The sequence below is a fragment of the Giraffa tippelskirchi genome, chromosome 2, assembly GCF_054371585.1.
Source record: "Giraffa tippelskirchi isolate mGirTip1 chromosome 2, T2T-mGirTip1v1.2.pri, whole genome shotgun sequence".
NCBI lineage: Eukaryota > Metazoa > Chordata > Mammalia > Artiodactyla > Giraffidae > Giraffa > Giraffa tippelskirchi.
In genome coordinates, this window is record NC_137276.1 from 34,592,080 (window position 1) to 34,611,470 (window position 19,391).

The window sequence follows — 19,391 nt, forward strand, 5'->3', positions numbered from 1 at the left end:
CTGCTCTTATTAGGACCCTCAAAATCCACCTGTTTCATGGATGGTCTGTACTACAGCTATCTGTCTATCTATCTATTTATCTATCTATCTATGACTATGGCTCAGCAATGATTGCAAAAGTTTCTGATCTTCAGCTTCCTTCTCAGCTTCCCAAATTAGACTTTAGAACCTCACTGTTGTATGCTTTCAAGTTGTGGTACTGGAACCAAAAAGGGGAGTTTGGCATGTAACTCACAGGGCATGCATGGGACAGCTTCCAGTCAACTGATTTCCTATCTCTGTTTCATCATTTTCACCAGATGGTCTTCACTCAATTCGTGCCAGGGGACCATGACTCCATTTGCCAACCATTGCTAAATAGTTCTGGAATGCCCCAAGGCTTCCCTGTGTCCTGCACCTGCCTAAGCCGGCAGTGGTTGCCACAGTTCTTTCTTCATGGGTATGATCTGCAGACCCCACTGGATTCCTAAGCTAGACTGACCCCAGTGGAGAAATCATTGAACAGACATAGTTTCTGGTAAAACCCTGACCCTCTCCAGCACACACACATACACCTGACGCTTCTCTGTACATCTTCATGTTGCAGGTGAGCATGTGGAAGTTATTAGGATTCGATGTCTCAGCACTTTGAATTCAATTGGCACCCAGTGGCCAAGCAAATCAGGGTGTGAAGTGAACGTGAAATAAAATACAGTAGGTGTTTTACCTTTTTGTTCTACTTGTAGCAATAGCTCCTTTTAGAAATGGCAGAAGTGGGCATCAGAGACAACTGCTTATATTTTATTATCCAACCACATAACACTGTCTGGGGGTGGGGGGGCGCGCTCCCCATGTATGGGAAAGCTCTTTATCAATGTACCACGCTGGACTGTCACAGTTATATAACCTTGAACAGCAAATTCCTTGAGGGCAAGAACTATATTTCTCCCTCCAGGGTATCTCCTGGTCCTCCTAATACTATGACCTGCACCAAGAAACCATCTAAGCCAACTGAACATGAACTGGAAGGGCTCCATCCGTACACCCAGTTATCACTGAGCACCTACATGTCATAGTCTTCCCTTTCTCCCCTTCTCCATCCCCATTCTGGGTTACTCACCTCCTTCCCCAAGAACCTCTACAATATCTAAAGCCTCATAACGGCGGGGACTGTCTGTCCAGCTCACTGTTGTATCTCAGAGCCCAGAAGTGTGTGGCACAAAAGGTCCCCAGTAAAATGGCTTGAGCTAAATATATTAATGAGAACAAACCTGTTTATAACCCAGGCTGGTGTCATGGGGAACACTCTGCCCAACACCAAAGTGTGACCGGGATTCTTTTGTGTCGAGCAGGGCCACCTGCAGCACATGCCAGAGGACAAGGCAGATGTGGCAACACTTGTGGGGAAGCAGAGATGAGCGGGGGCAGAGATGGGTCATTTTTCGAGGATATGTGTGTGTGTGTGTGTGTGTGTGTGTGTGTGTGTGTGTAATTACAGTAAATGTTTTCAAAATCACAGCCAATAAAAAGATTTTTGGTGGAGGCTGCTGTGCTTACTTTAACTGATGATTGTTTCAGATTGTAATTGAACCTGGAACTCAGAGCAGCCCACTCATAAAGCAATGCTCTTCACACACCGCAGCCATTCACACAGAATATCTGCCACCATCACTACCCTTCTCTCTACCCCAATGCCGATTACAGGTATGTGATTTTATCTGCCACCACGGTTCTCTCTCAAAGGGATAGTGTGGCTATTCATTGCAACTGCAACCATTCTGAAAACTAGAAAAGAGAAAGTGAAAAATGGACACAGAAGAAGGAGACCTTCACTTGAAGCCGGCACACATCAAAGTGTTGTCTTGGCAGGTGGCACCATCACCTGGGAAACTGCTAGAAATGCACATTTGGGGGCCCAACTCTAGTCTCCTAGATCCAGCATCTCCGGGGTGGAGCCCAGGAAGCTGTGTTTTATACGGGAGCAACACTGCAGGTGTTTTGAGAAGCACGGCTTGAAAGCACTGTTGGCTGCTTTAAAGAATTCTCGACATTGCCTAGAGGAGAAATGGGAGTCTGGGGTCCACAGAGGAGAGTTTTGTTATTTTTTTTTGGTATTGCTTACATTTTTTCATGAGAATGTCTTACTATTTCAATAAAAATAAAAAACCACAAATAAATGGAACCTTTATCAACAGCACACCAGGATGGAAAGGACAATTCATGGCAACCTCCTAGGAGGTTCCTAGTAATTATTCCCCAACTGTTTACCTGGACAATTTCCCCTCTATCCTACATGACAGATAAGGAGGAAGAAGGTAGAATGATGATAAAGTAATACATTGACAAAATTATATTTAGTTTCTTGACAAAAATATAACAAAATATATTTTGTTTAATATTTTTAAAAATATTAGTGGGCTAAAGTTATCCCTTAAGAAGACAGCAATATGACCATAAGTCAAGTCAGGACAACATCAGGGTTAACCATTTCCAACTATACAGCATGACTTTTTTTAAACTCAATTATGAAAAGTATTTGTAACGATAGCATGTCTAGATTCTCTAATAACCAGAAGAGAATGAACACAATACAATTAAAGAGTTTGCGCGTTTAATCCTTGGCATGATTCTTTTTTTCCTAAAGATTACAGCTGCTCTCACACCTTCTCAAATTGAGCCATAAACCTGCTTTATTATTAGCCATCCCACTAAGAGAAACACAGTGGATGCAGCGCTCAGTTAAAGCAATACAAAATGCTAGAGATTCTCCTGTATGTCTCCCAGCATGTCTGGGAGTCTCCAGGCTCCTGTGTGTCTCCAGTATGTCTCCCAAAGGAAGCAACAGGGACAACGTGAACTAAATGGGCTCATCAAGCAGAAATGGCAGGAACAATTGGGTATAGAGACCTCCTTGCTACAGGATCAGAGTCCTCTACATCGAACAAAAACATTTTGTTTTCAATAAATCATATAGACCAAGAGTTCCTATAGTCAATATTTTGTAACAACGTATGTGGGAAAATAATTTGAAAAAGAGTGTATATAAGTGAATCACTTTACTAAGACAACATTATAAATCAACTATACCTCAATAAAAAATAAATAAATAATTTTAAAAAACAGTTCCTGTGTCTATCTTTCTGCCACAACAAGCACCAGGCATTCACTCCTACGAAGACGCCCACACTCTCACGGTAAAGAGGGGTGTCAAATGCCCCCTATTCTCACTTTGACAACTCTACACTACTTTGGATGCAAGAAAAATGAGCTTGTGTCAGGAAATTGACATGATTTTTCATGTGATTTTCTTCCATCTACAGGGGGTGTAGAAAGCATAAAAACTTAATTGAAAACCTGAATCCCAATAATACTCATAAAACATCATATGCTCTTGAAAGGGGTTGTAGAAATTCAGAGATAGAGTTGTGTGAGCCATTTCAAGAGTAGTCTTCATAGCTTGAATTCCTTAAACACAGTACTTTGCAATGAAGTTAGCCAAATACAGAGAAACAAAACAGTTTTCAAGTTTTATTCTGGGTTATTTTTAACCCCAGAATTTTTTTTTTTTTTAAAGAAAAGGAACAGAATTTGGAATTGAGTTGGTGGTGAGCAGGAAACTACTCTTTTGGTTATTTCTTGAGCTAATCTTATCAAAGGTCCAATATGTTCTCAATGTTGGTGAATAAATAGCTTAACCACACAGATAAACTATGGACACTGACACGGAAAAACAGTTTCAATAAGGTATATTTAAAGCATTAAAAAACACGTAGCTCATTTCAACCAGGGATGCTATCAAACATGACTGTACTGAACTCTCAAGTATACTTTAAAATTAGTTATACTAAGCCTATTCCTTACCACAATCATATTCACAAAAGCCAAAAGATTAAAAAGAAAACCAAATCTGCAAAAGGAAGATCAACTTATTTCAAAGCTAGTATTCTGAAGAATATAATGAATCAGAAGTTTTCATTAAACTAGATGTTGATACAGACATAACACACCACAGGCCATTATAAAAGGAAGGAAAACAAATACCCTCAGGATTCCTTTCAAAATCTTGTAGATTAAAATGCACAGTGATAATCTTAAAGCTATGTCTTCAAAGGAAGAGAAATTTGCATCTCTAACTGTTCAGTATTTTGGGTTAAAACATTTTAGAAACGTCTTTAACTAGGGAAGAAACTTCCCTGATCCTCTCTGTGAAATGTCTCAGAGGAATTGTGTTTTGGCCAACACTGCACAGCGGTGTGAGAAAAGGAACAGTCCCCAGATTTCATGCATTAAGAACGTCGGGGGACTTCCTGGACAACAGGAACCCTTACCTGGTCTTCTTTAAGGCTTCAGCATCCACATCCATCCTTTAATAAGGTAAAATTGGGTACTGCAGAAAGAGGGAAGAACCAAGCAACCCTCAAGGCAGGCTGAGAGCGTGCAAAGCCCCAGCTGACAGCCTGCTTCCCTCTCCTGAGGCTCTCTGCCTAAGAGGCTGCACAGAAACCAAGCCCGGTGCCAAATCTTAATCCTTTTGCAGAATCTCACATGGAGCTGCCTCACCTCTTCCATTCCCGCAAAGCTTCTTCCTGCTGCACTTCCTTCTGAAACCATTAATCATTGCAATGACCCACCGAGTGAAGCCCAATCTTAAACTGTGCTAAAAATCCTGTTACATGCGGGGTGATGAGTGTTTACATTAGCCGAAATGAAATGATGTAATATCTAGAAGCAAGGGAGGGCCCCCATCCAGAGTCAGGGCATTGTAAGAACTGCTATGAAATATGATTTTCCTAGATAGGGAAAAAAAAATTACCCTGGGGTTTTATGAATCTAGTCTCTGTAAATTTAGGATTATTTGGATTGTTCTGGTCTTACTGAGTATCGTCATGCTTTCCAAACAGAAATTCAGAACTTTTCAATTTCTTAAAGTTTTAGTTGAGAAAAAAAGAGAAAAAAAAAAAAGGAGCAGACAGAACCCAGTGCATTCATGTGCAAAGAACCTGGTACCAAAATGGTAATGGTGGACGGTATCAATCCAGGGATGTGGAAGCCTGCCATGCTGCAGGAGACCAGAGCCTCTTACAGGTGCTGCTGCTGCTGCTAAGTCGCTTCAGACGTGTCCAACTCTGTGCGACCCCATGGACTGCAGCCCACCAGGCTCCTCTGTCCATGGGATTTTCCAGGTAAGAGTACTGGAGTGGGTTGCCATTGCCTTCTCCACTCACAGATGCAAATGCCTTCAAAGGAAAGGCATCTTCCAAGAAAAGTACTATTTATTTAAGCCAGAAGTCCATTTTTTTCACAATTTTTTTAAAATTATTCTTTTGGCCACAGTGTGCAGCACATGGGCTCTAAGTTCCTCGGCCAGGGATTGAACCTGAGCCTCTTGCGTTGGAAGCTAACCACTGGACCTCCAGGGAAGTCTCATGACTTTTGATGAACAAGAAAGACCAGGGGTTCCCAACACCATTCCTGATGGACAACTACTATTGGTTACTTCAGTATCTTATGGTCCTCCCTGATCAGGCTGGGATGGGAAGGTTTGAGAGGCACGATGCTGGATGAAAAGGGGAAAAGGGAAGGGGAAGTGGTTTGTCAATACAGCCCACTTGTGAGAGAGCCCAGGTAAGGTTTCAAGACCGATCAGAGATTGGCTTATGACTGGTGGGGATGCCAGAGGTAGACTGTTTCATTTTGGATGTGTTAACCGATCAAAATGTGAAATTTTAAAAGTAATTATCATGTGCCACACACTGTGCTAAGCACGTTACATGCAAACCTTACTGAACCCTCACTACACTATGTGGCAGATACTATTACTATTCCTGTTCTGCAGATAAAGAAGCTGAAGCTCAAACCTGGTACCTAACCAGGTCTGTCTGGTGTGCTCCTCGACCACCAGCCCACTGCTCCTACCGGCTTCACCAGCTACACAACCACACCATCACAAGCATGCTCTGTGCTCTGCAAAGTGACAAAGTGTTACTACACAAAAGCATGGGAAGCATGTGTTTGCAGTTACCCAAAGGCATAAGCCAAATCCTTGGCTGCTGCCGCCCAAGAATGCCAGGCCCCAGAGCTCCTAGCCTGCTTGCCAGACCCTTGGAAGGAAGGTGGAAAACCTCCAAATGTAGGGGCAAGAATCAAATGTCACATCAAAGGATCTCTGGCCTGATCCAGTTCTTCCATGAACCAGCGTGACCTCAGTCAACCCACTTCCCTTTCTGATCTCTGAAAAATTAGCAGCTTGGACTTAGTTGGGTTCTAGCAACTACATGTCAGCATGAAATCTCTATGACATACGATTTTAAAGGATGGGAGTGCTAGGTGAGACGTTATTTTTTAAAAAATCAGAATTTATGCATCCAAATGAGAATTCATTCCAACACAACGATGACACAGCAACAATAATAATAGTAAAAGAACCACTCTCATTTATTGAATTAGTGTACTACACAAGAGGCATTATGCTTAGGGCGCTACATGAACATTCTCACTGGTCCTGATAAAAGCCCCTAGAAGGCAGTATCATTACCCCTTTCCACAGCTGCAGAAATAGAGGCTCAGAGGGAATGAATCTGTGTAGGGTCAGCCACACTGCTGGTAAAGGGGACAAGTAGGGATTGGAGTCAGGCCTGATAGATTCCAAAGCCTATGTATTCCATGCACACTACACTGCCCATTGATCCAACAACACTCGTCACTTGCAGCAATTCTGGAATCCTTTTTTGGAAACTTCCGTCAGAACCTGTATGCTGCATTTTAGTAAATATACATTTTTGAACATCAAAACGCATGCTGGACACTGCAGAGGTTATAGACATATAGTCCTGCCCTCCAAAGGCTCCCAGCCTGATGGGGGAAATAGAGGCAGAAGAAGGTTTTTCCACCACAAGGATGACTGGGCTAAGTATTACAACTGAGGCACAGGACCAGGGGAGTTTGGGGCAAGTGAGATGTTATTTCAAAATTACCCAAATTACTGCTAATATGTTCAGTGGTGGTAAATATCCATCCTTAGAGAGTGGATGCAATTTTGGCTCACAGGCAAGTCAATCAGAGCCAAGTCTGGGGAATAAGTGGGTCATTAAGCTGGGTAATACCTTTTTTGGTCACAAGCTAGGTGTGGCTATAAAATAGTGAGATGGATTTTCCTGTGTGGCCCCGACTAGCTCGGAAGGCAATTCCTAAAGGGGAGTTCCAAAAATGTTTTGAGCAATGATACCATCTCCAGATTAAAGGCAGAGCCGTCCAAAGCGGTTCCAGAAGACAAGGCTTCCGGAGCAGAGAACGTGACCACAGCAGAGGCATGGCCTGCAGAATCACTTGATCCCCACCAGCAGCCCAGAAGAGCTTGCCTGTGCCATGTCCCAGCATCTGACAGAGCACTTGGCACAGGGGAAGGCTCAACCAATGTTTGTTGACTGACTAAATGAGAGATACATTTGAATGTACACAGTCTGGATTATTTACTTCTAAAAACTGTCCTATTATTTGGTCATACTTAGACATCCACATATTGACTGTGGACACATTCCCAAACTGAGCTCAATGGCCAAACTAAGACTGTTCTTACCTAGTCTGTCTACCACGCCAGGTCCTGGATGGTGAGTCTGGCCCTGACTGTGGTGGTTTAGTCACTCAACTCTTGCAACCACATGGACTGTAGCCCACCAGGCTCCTTTGTCCATGGGATTCTCCAGGCAAGAATACGGGAGTGGGGTTGCCATTTCCTACTCCAGGGGATCTTCCCAACCCAGGGATCAAGCCCCAGTCTCTGGCACTGCAGGCAGATTCTTTACCAACTGAGTCACCAAGAAAGCCCCAATTTCCCACCCTGTCCCTACCCATAGCCTTTCCTGCATTCAGTGTGAAGAGGAGTGAGAAGCAGGTACTAAAGAAGCCACCCTGCAGGACCTGCTCAGGGTCTGTGGCCACATGGCCTGACTGAGTGCCCACTCTGGAAGTCTGGCAATGCTGGGGAAGGCATCCACCGCCCCGTTAGGGGAGGCAGTGAACCTCTGTGCCCATCAGCCATGCGGGCCTCCTACCAGATCTAAGTCTGGGGGAAACTGGAACATCCAAGGAACCATCCCCCAACCACAGCCCAACTCCATACACACTCCAAAAAGTGGGTTGACATCTCTGAGACTCCATGGAGTCCATCAAATAAACAGGACCAACTGGAGTTTGGAATAGACCTCAGGGAAGTTGGAAATGAGAGAGGTTTCCCCAGTCTTCAATTCTCCCTTTCTGTTGTCTGTGATTGGCTTACTAATTATCCACATAAACAAGCCAAGCCCTCTAGGCCACCGGGACTCTCAGGGCCAAAGGAATTCTTTGGGTCTAATGTGACGCCTTGGTTTCACATTCTGGTTTCACAGAATGTCAACACTGGAAGGGCCTGCAGTCCAGCCCCCTGCTTTAATAGCCATAGAAAGAGCAGCTGGGGAGCTCCAGGGACAGCTGGCCGAGAACCCAGATTCAAGCTCCCAGTCCACAGCTTCTTCCTGACCTCGAACTCTCGCCCTCCCCTTCATTTCTTCCACCAATGAAAAGAAGTCTCCCTGGGTCCCTTTCCCTGCGGGAAATGGCAAAGCTGCAGCAGCCTCCTTCACACTGTGGGAATCCCTTTTCTTTAAGTTCGGTTAAAAATAAGTTTGAAAATGTTTAAATTTTCAAAGTCCGGGCTGGCCAGTTTCCAGGTGGCCTTAGGAGTCTGCAGTCCAGAGCCGCTCTCGGCTCTTAACTGCAGGCTGGGTCTGCTGGTTACTGAGATGCACTGCTCACACCAAAGTCCTCTTAAAAGGCTGTGTGTTTAAGCACGGAAATCGAAACTGTAATCAGAAATCTTCCAGCAAACAAAAGCCCAGGACCAGACGGCTTCACAGCGGAATTCTACCAAAAATTTAGAGGAGAGCTAACACCTACTCTACTCAAACTCTTCCAGAAAATTGCAGAAGATGGTAAACTTCCAAACTCATTTTATGAGGCCACCAGCACCCTAATCCCAAAACCAGACAAACATGCCACAAAAAAAGAAAACTACAGGCCAATATCACTGATGAACATAGATGCAAAAATCCTTAATAAAATTCTAGCAAACAGAATCCAACATCATATTAAAAAGATCATACATCATGACCAAGTGGGCTTTATCCCAGGAATGCAAGGTTTCTTTAACATCCGCAAATCAATCAATGTAATACACCACATTAACAAATTGAAAGATAAAAACCATATGATTATCTCAATAGATGCAGAAAAAGCCTTTGACAAAATACAACATTCATTTATGACAAAAACCCTCCAGAAAGCAGGAATAGAAGGAACATACCTCAACATAATAAAAGCTATATATGACAAACCCACAGCAAACATTATCCTCAATGGCGAAAAATTGAAAGCATTTCCCCTAAAGTCAGGAACAAGGCAAGGATGCCCACTTTCACCACTACTATTCAACATAGTTTTGGAAGTTTTGGCCACAGCAATCAGAGCTGAAAAAGAAATAAAAGGAATACAGATAGGAAAAGAGGAAGTAAAACTCTCACTGTTTGCAGATGACATGATCCTCTACATAGAAAACCCTAAAGATTCTACCACAAAATTACTAGAGCTAATCAATGAATATAGTAAAGTTGCAGGATATAAAATTAACACACAGAAATCCCTTGCATTCCTATACTCCAATAATGAGAAAACAGAGAGAGAAATTAAGGAAACAATACCATTCACCACTGCAACAGAAAGAATAAAATGCTTAGGAATATATCTACCTAAAGAAACAAAAGACTTATATATAGAAAACTATAAAACACTGATGAAAGAAATCAAAGAGGACACAAACAGATGGAGAAATAAACTGTGTTCATGGATTGGAAGAATTAATATAGTGAAAATGAGTATACTACCCAAAGCAATCTATAGATTCAATGCAATCCTTATCAAGCTACCAATGCTATTTTTCACAGAACTAGAACAAATCATTTCACAATTTGTATGGAAATATAAGAAACCTCGAATAGCCAAAGCAATCTTGAGAAAGAAGAATGGAACTGGAGGAATCAACCTGCCTGACTTCAGGCTCTACTACAAAGCCACAGTCATCAAGACAGTATGGTACTGGCACAAAGATAGAAATATAGATCAATGGAACAAAATAGAAAGCCCAGAGATAAATCCACGCACCTATGGACACCTTATCTTCAACAAAGGAGGCAAGAATATACACTGGAGAAAAAACAATCTCTTTAACAAGTGGTGCTGGGAAAACTGGTCAACCACTTGTAAAAGAATGAAACTAGAACACTTTCTAACACCATACACAAAAATAAACTCAAAATGGATTAAAGATCTAAACGTAAGACCAGAAACTATAAAACTCCTAGAGGAAAACATAGGCAAAACACTCTCCGACATAAATCACAGCAGGATTCTCCATGACCCACCTCCCAGAATATTGGAAATAAAAGCAAAAATAAACAAATGGGACCTAATTAAAATTAAAAGCTTTTGCACAACAAAGGAAACTCTAAGCAAGGTGAAAATACAGCCTTCAGAATGGGAGAAAATAATAGCAAACGAAGCAACAGACAAACAATTCATCTCAAAAATATACAAGCAACTCCTGCGGCTGAATTCCAGAAAAATAAACGACCCAATCAAAAAATGCACCAAAGAACTAAACAGACATTTCTCCAAAGAAGACATACAGATGAATAACAAACACATGAAAAGATGCTCAACATCACTCATTATTAGAGAAATGCAAATCAAAACCACAATGAGGTACCATTTCACACCAGTCAGAATGGCTGCTATCCAAAAGTCTACAAGCAATAAATGCTGGAGAGGGTGTGGAGAAAAGGGAACCCTCTTACACTGTTGGTGGGAATGCAAACTAGTACAGCCACTATGGAGAACAGTGTGGAGATTCCTTAAAAAACTGGGACTAGAACTGCCATATGACCCAGCAATCCCACTGCTGGGCATATACACCGAGGAAACCAGAAATGAAAGAGACGCGTGTACCCCAATGTTCATCGCAGCACTGTTTACAATAGCCAGGACATGGAAGCAACCTAGATGTCCATCAGCAGACGAATGGATAAGGAAGCTGTGGTACATATACACAATGGAATATTACTCAGCCATTAAAAAAAATACATTTGAATCGGTTCTATTGAGATGGGTGAAAATGGAGCCCATTATACAGAGTGAAGTAAGCCAGAAAGAAAAACACAAATACAGTATACTAATGCATATATATGGAATTTGAAAGATGGTAACGATAACCCTATATGCGAGACAGAATAAGAGACACAGATGCATAGAACAGTCTTATGGACTCTGAGGGAGAAGGTGAGGGTGGGACGTTCTGGGAGAATAGCATTGAAACATGTATATTATCATATGTGAAACAGAACACCATTCCAAGTTTGATGCATGAGACAAATGCTCGGGGCTGGGGCAATGGGATGACCCAGAGGGATGGGATGGGGAGGGAGGTGGGAGGGGGGTTCAGGATGGGCAACACATGTAAACTCATGGCTAATTCAGGCCAATGTATGGCAAAAACCACTACAATATTGTAAAGTAATTAGCCCCCAACTAAAATAAATAAATTTATTAAAAAAAAAAAAAAAAAAGGCTGTGTGTTTGAGCAGCTACCATTCTTAAAAACTTTCTAAGTGCCCCACAGTGTGCTAAGTGCCCTAAGTGACAGCCTTACTTTCAGCAACACCATGTGGAAGGTTCTATTGTTGAAGCAGAACATGAACTGATCCTGCTGACTACAGCCCAAGGTCTTACCTACAAACTCTGTTACTTTTACAGAATGAGAATCCTTGTGAGGCAGCAACCAAGTTTGGCAATCATGTTTATGTCCAGGCCTCTGTTTGAGCAATGAAAGTTCTTTTTTATTTTTAATTTTTTATTGGAGTATAATCACTTTACAATGTGCAATGAAATTTCTGAGCCCAAAACTTGGCAAATGTCATATAAACTGTAGTTGGTATCCTAAAATTCCAAGAGACTCTCTGGAAAGACAGTCTTAAAATCAGGACAATCCTTTAATTGTAGCATCCTGAGGACAACAGCAAAAAAGACCCCCAGGGTACATCCACAGGCTATACCTGAAAGGGACATTCACTTCTAACCAACCACAGGAAACTGGTGTTTGCTATCATTGGGCGAGAAATAAGCAGGGCAATATGGCAGGGTGGCTGGGGGCACTGGTTTTAGTGTGGTTACTGGGACTGTCATATGCTTTTGTTCAACCCAGGCAAGTGGACTAACCTCTCTAGATCTCCATTTCCTCTTCTATAAAAGAAGACATTACAGTGGAGTCTCCTTTATAGAGTCATGGGCATTACATGAGATAATGTCAAGAAAGTTGTTTACAAAACTGCCAGGTACACATTACGGGCTCAGTGATAATTATAATGACAGCAGACATGTGTTTTAAGACATACATACATATATATATACACATATACACACAGATTACTAATTGAAATTAGTAATATAAATGTCCTCAAATGTTTGAGGCAGTTCCCCACTTTCTTTGTACATCCTGATTTCATTTTACCTAATACAAACTTTTCCAATTTACAAAACAATTATGGTACCATATATGTATAATGAGTTCATCTATGTTCTTAGTGGGCTTCCCTGATGGCTCAGTGGTAAAGAATGTGCCTGCCAATGCAGGAGATGTGGGTTTGATCCCTGGGTTGAAGATACTCTGGAGGAGGGAATGGCGACACACTCCAGTATTCTTGCCTGGGAAATTCCATGGACAGAGGAGACTGGTGGGCTACAGTCCATGGGGTCACAAAAGAGTCAGACATGACTCAGCAACTAAATGACATCAAAGTTCTTAGCAGCATCTTTTATTGACAATATATCACATTTACTTTCAGATCTTGACCAGGAAGTAAACTCCAGTTCTCTGCTATTTCTTCTTACTAGGAGCTTGGATGCAAAAAGTAATCATGAAGAATCACCAAAAGTATGTTCAGTTCACCTATTCCTCTTAAAATTTTAAATTATAGTCTTTGATCAAATCAAATCATCAGAGAGCTACATACCTAAAATATAAATATTTTTACTTCTCATAAAATTGCTTTTTATAAATTTTCTCCAATGTTTTGTCATTGGCTTTTCAATGATTTTCTACAGTTTTCAGTATCTAAGTCTTATGCCTCTTTGTTAAATTTATTCCTAAGTATTTTATTCTTTTGGATGGTTTTATAAATGGAATTGTTCTTAACTTCTCTTTAAGAACATCAAGCTCTTCTTAACTTCATTTTGGAATTGTTCATTCCTAGTGTAAAGAAATACAAATGATTTTTGTATTGAGCTATTTGCTTTTATTGATAGATATTACAAATAATATTCCAGTTTTCATTCCAATCCCAAAGAAAGGCAATGCCAAAGAATGCTCAAACTACCACACAATTGCACTCATCTCACACACTAGCAAAGTAATGCTGAAAAATTCTCCAAGCCAGGCTTCAACAGTATGTGAACTATGAACTTCCAGATGTTCAAGCTGGATTTACAAAAGGAAGAGAAGCCAGAGATCAAATTGCCAACATCCGTAGTCAAAAAAGCAAGAGAGTTCCAGAAAAACATCTACTTCTGCTTTATTGACTATGCCAAAGCCTTTGACTGTACGGATCACAACAAACTGTGGAAAATTCTTAAAGAGATGGGAATAGCAGACCACCTGACCTGCCTCCTGAGAAATATGTATGCAGGTCAAGAAGCAATAGTTAGAACTGAACATGGAACAACAGACTGGTTCCAAATTGAGAAAGGAGTACGTCAAGGCTGTATATTTTCACCCTGCTTATTTAACTTATATGCAGAGTACATCAAGAGAAATGCTGGACTGGAAGAAGCACAAGCTGGACTCAAGATTGCTCAGAGAAATATCAATAGCCTCAGATATGCAGATGATACCACACTTATGGCAGAAAACAAAGAAGAATGAAACAGCCTCTTGATGAAAGTCAAAGAGGAGAGTGAAAAAGTTGGCTTAAAACTCAACATTCAGAAAACTAAGATCATGGCATCTGGTCCCATCACTTCATGGCAAATAGATGGAGAAACAGTGGAAACAGTGAGAGATTTTATTTTCTTGGGCTCCAAAATCACTGCAGATGGTGATTGCAGACATGAAATTAAAAGACACTTGCTCCTTGGAAGAAAAGCTATGACCAACCTAGAGAGCATATTAAAAAGCAGAGACATTACTAACAAAGGTCTGTCTAGTCAAGGCTATGGTTTTTCCAGTAGTCATGTATGGATGTGAGAGTTGGGCTACAAAGAAAGCTGAGCTCTGAAGAATTGATGCTTTTGACCTGTGGTGCTGGAGAAGACTCTTGAGAGTTCCTTGGACTGAAGGAGATCCAACCATCCATCCTAAAGGAAATCAGTCTTGAATATTCATTGGAAGGACTGATGCTGAAGCTGAAACTCCAATACTTTGGCCACCTGATGCAAAGAGCTGACTCATTGGAAAAGACCCTGATGCTGGGAAAGATTGAAGGTGGGAGGAGAAGGGGACGGCAGAGGATGAGATGGTTGGATGGCATCACCGACTGGATGGACATGAGCTTGAGTAAACTCCAGGAGTTGGCAATGGACAGCGAGGCCTGGTGTGCTGCAGTCCATGGGTTCGCAAAGAGTCGGACATGACTGAGCAACTGAACTGAACTGAACTGAACAAGTAATATTCACTTGATGAAAAAATATTTTATGAACACCTACTATATAACAGGTGGGGTCTGGACCCTGTTATATAACGTAGAATAAAATAAAAATGGTCCCTGCCCTTTCAAGGGGCTCAGGGTCAAGTATGGGAACCAGGTCCAAGTGAGGCGCACTTTCTCATTACCAAGAAGACGCTGGTAAGCACAGCTCACAACACCACACAGGGCCCCTGTATGAACGTCATGGCAGAAGCTCTTCTCTCTCTGAATTAGGAAATAGCGTGTATCCCTCTAGCAATGATTCTATTTTGATCCCATACCCCCTGTGAATTGTGTAGTTGGATAGGTTTTCTTTATTTCAGGTGCTAGGAAGCTTTGGGCTCTGTTGTGGCCACATTGCAGCAAATGACACTAAGGCTAGAATTCATTTTTATTTTGCTGTGTCTGTTTTCTCTTGGCTCTGATTTCCTTATCTTTTAATTTTACCTTGTTTTGGGTAGATCTTTCTAAGTTGCCTCAGATCTTCCATGGATGGAAATTGGGAAGGAAGGGAGGAGGGAAACTTGAGTTACTCGACAATATTCCTGAAAATGTTAACTTACTATGAAGATCTACTTCTCATTTCTGAAGTTCCACCAAGATGTGATTTTATTACCTGAGTGAATGTTTATACCATCTGGAATAAGAACTGTTTCATACATATACGGTTCTTTAATCTGCTTTTGGCAGGTCTAAACTAAACAAAGTCTATTGGTTTGGTTCAGATACACGAGAAGTGCTTTTCTGGCATCACTTCAATAAAATGTTCTTTCCTCATTGGACATAGAGGTTCAGGGCAAGAACAGGGAAGGTAAAAGGGGCTATCTTTTTCCTAAGTCATTTGTGAGCAAAAGGTAGTATAAGTAGTTCAACTTTGTAGTTGCTCAAACCTGGGTCTCAACTCTGACTCTATTATTTACTTACTAGCTGTGTGATTCTGGAAAGGTTATTGTCTGCTCCAATTCCTTCATCTACATAGATGAGAAAACACCTACATTAACGACTACTAGTGTAGTCAAACTAAATGAGATTTAGCATAGGGCTAACGACACATCCCTTTGATAATAGACTAGAAGTACTAGGCAGTGTAATGAGACAAGAAAAGTAAATAAGAAGAATAAAAATGGCAAAGGAAGAAATATGCCATTATAAGAGACACTATTTTAGGAAATATTCCCCAGTATTCTCCTTACTTGCTACAAGTAATAAATCTTTCCTTCTCCTCCCCTCCCCCCACCGAAGAAGTATACCCAACTGTATGTGAAGACTTGGTAAAAATAAATTACATTTCTATCTAATTACAACAACAGTAAAATCCAGATGAATGAAAGTTCCAATTGTGAAAAGCAAAGCATTAAAAACATTTTGAGGAGAATACCTTTACAATCACAGAGTAGAAAATGGTTTCTTGATTTAAAAAAAAGTAGAAAACATACAGGAAATGTTATTTGAATCATATTAAAATCTTAAATTTCTATAAAATGCATAATGTAAACAAAGATAAAAGACAAGTTATGGGCTAGAAGAAGGTAAGTGTAACATATATAATAGGCAAAGGAGTAATTAATCTAACCACACAAGAAAACTTACAAACCAACAGGAAAAAGATAAACAACCATACAGATAAATGGAAGAAACTACAAGCAAACTGTTCTTAGATGCAGCCAGTAAATATGAAAAATGTTCAACCTTATCCATAATCAGGGAAATATTCATGAAAATGATAGTAAGTTAACATTTGCCATTCATAAGGCTAGCCAAAATGTCAAGTTGTCTATTCTAGTCCACTTAATAGATTTTCAAATGACTGGACTGACAACTGTGCACACAGTGTTACCTCTGAGGAAGGAGGAGAGAGTGGGGAATAGGGTCTACAATGGTCTCTATAACATTTTGTTTCTTTAAAAAAAATTGAGGCAAACACTTCAAATGTTGACATTTGCAACTCTGGGCAATGGGTACATGGCTGTTTGCCATCAGCCTCTTCTGTGCTTTTCTGTATGCTTGAAATGTCCCTAATAAATAAACACAAGCAAATAAACCATATCTAAAACAACCTTATTGATACTGAGAAGGAACAACAGAAAATAAAAGTATCTATTTAAGTGCTTTTTTGAGAGGGCTGGCTGGGCCCAGAATGGGAACCAGGATGCCCTGCAGAGGCCCAGTGTGAAGGCCAGTAGATCAGCACAGTGAAAAGGCAGATGAGTGATGTGAAGAAAGATGCACTTTTAGAAAAAACATTGGTCCAGAAATAAAGTTTAAAAGCAGAGGAGCTACTTCTCTTGAAATCCAGAATAAGTACAGCCCTTGTTTGTCCACTCACCGCACAAATACTTATTGCATTGAAATATGTGGTCTCTGGCCCAATACCATGTCCAGTCTTATGGTAGAGACAGACTTATGAAATAAACTAATGGTTGATAAGGGCAGGGGAACGGGTGTGTTTTTGGGAAGGCTTGCTTGAGGACATGAACTGAAATCAACCACCGGGTACCAAGATGTAGTAGGTAGAAGAGTATGCCCCAGGCAGAGGGACCAGCATGTGCAAAGGCCCTGAGGCAGAAAGGAGCCCAGGCCTATGAGGTGTTAATGCATAATCTACAGAAACCTCCATGAAAGGTTCTGTGGTTGTGAGGAAGGGCACTGCTGTCATGGTCAAGGGGAATGTACCTATGTCTTCCTCAAAGTCCAAGGAACCACAAAGAATTCAAATTCTTTGTGAATTTGAAAGACCATGAGTAAAAAGTTAAAGACATCTAAAAGCAACAATAAAAACTGTGCAGGTCTGATTTTTCCCTTTCATTGAAGTAAAATCAATTATAAACTTGAAACTTTAATAAAACAGAAGATTGAGCTGCAGAGGACACAGTGGGAAAAAAGCATTAGAAATGGGAATCTGCTGAAGAATGGAAAGGCTCCTTGTATGCTGAGTTTTGGAGAAACTCTCAGAGCCAGGAGGTAGCAAAGTGGATTATGTCAATGGCAGCTAAAAAACTAACCTAGGAGCATCCTTCTTGGACACCACTTCAGCCTAGGCTGGTCACACACAAAAAATTTAGGCATCAGAAATTCTAGTTGGCGTGGGGCATGAATTTCTCCAAAGGATTCTTGGACTGGCTCTGCTATAGCAAACAGAAGATAATATTTTTTACACCTGCAATTTTCATAATGGAAACTGACATCTTCTTGGGAGTACACCAAGAGAAATAAATATAACTGAAAGCTTTCCCCTAATATTATATCAAATACAGGCTCCAGGGAGGACATTAACATTTTCTCATTTCAAACAACGCTCAGCGCTAGAGTTCATTGGTGGGAGAGCGTGTGACCTCAGATTTGTTCCAATGACTTTCTCTTAACTTTGTGATGAAAATATTCACTTGACTTGAGCAGCATCTGCCTATTTGCCCTCAAATCCAAGTGCAGACCCTTTAGAGAAAAAGCAACTTCGGACTAATTTTTTCTCAAAAAAATTTTAATGACCACTGATGTAAAAATATTAAAACTCTGTCCCCATGAGGGAAAGTGAACTGGAATAACAATGGCGAAGGATATAGCACATTGCACTGCAAGCTTGGATTCTGTTTCTTCCCAGATATGTTACTTTACCCAAGATCTCAACTCCTGAAACCTGTTCCCTTAAGTATGTGTTAGGTCGCTCAGTCATGTCCGACTCTTTGCAACCCCACAGGCTGTAGCCTTTCAGGCTACTCCGTTCATGGGATTCTCCCTTAAGTATAAAGGAAGCTAAAAAGCTCACCTCCTTGTGGTATTATCGTAAAAGTCCAACTTGGTAATGTTGATTAGGCATGAAGCACAGTAAGCACTCAATTGTTGCTAATATTGCTATTTTTTTCCTGAGATTCATAACTATCAAGGCAACAAGTGCTTCTCAGGGTCATGCTTAATGTTTTCTGATAAGCTAATTTGCATGGAAAACCATGAGACACTGGCTAGAATTATAAACTGAACACATACAGCTTTTCTTTATAGAACCAAAATCACCTTTGAGGGGGTGGTTTACATGCAGAACACAAAATCATCAGTCATTGCTGTCTGCTCGTTGCAACACAAGAATATTATCGAACTAAATGTGGTGCATCACTGCAGCATCAAAGAGTTAAGAGAGCATTGAGATTAAATTTTTTTCAGATTAAAAAAACCAATGAGGTCTTATAATAACCTATAATGGAAGACAGTGTAAAAAAAGAATATACATATACACACATATATACATATATATATACACTTGATGGGCTTCCCTGGTGGCAATAGTGTTAAAGAACCCACCTGCCAATGCAGGAGACATCAGAGATGTGGGTTTGATTCCTTGGTCAGAAAGATACCCTAGAGGAGGGTATGGCAACACATTTCAGTGTTTGCTATATACTTGAAACTAACACAACATTACAAACCAACTATATTTCAGTAAAAATGTTTAAAAATTTAAATAAAAACTTAAAAAAATGAATGAGGTACTTATGCCATATATTATGTAACATCCCCAGCAGAGGCTAAGGCAGTATTCCATAATTACAAAATGTCTAAATACAGTATACAGAATAAAGATTGTAACTAGCCCTCATGCCAGTTCATATTAGGTTTTCCCATCAAATAAACTTGCTGTGAAATTAAAACAAAATACTT

At 40.7% G+C, this 19,391-nt stretch overlaps 1 protein-coding gene across 3 annotated transcripts in view; it reads right to left on the minus strand.

Annotated features, from left to right (window-relative positions):
• PLCE1 (phospholipase C epsilon 1) overlaps positions 1-19,391 on the minus strand; it is a 359,604-nt gene that overhangs the window by 228,377 nt on the left and 111,836 nt on the right. The window lies entirely within an intron of this gene.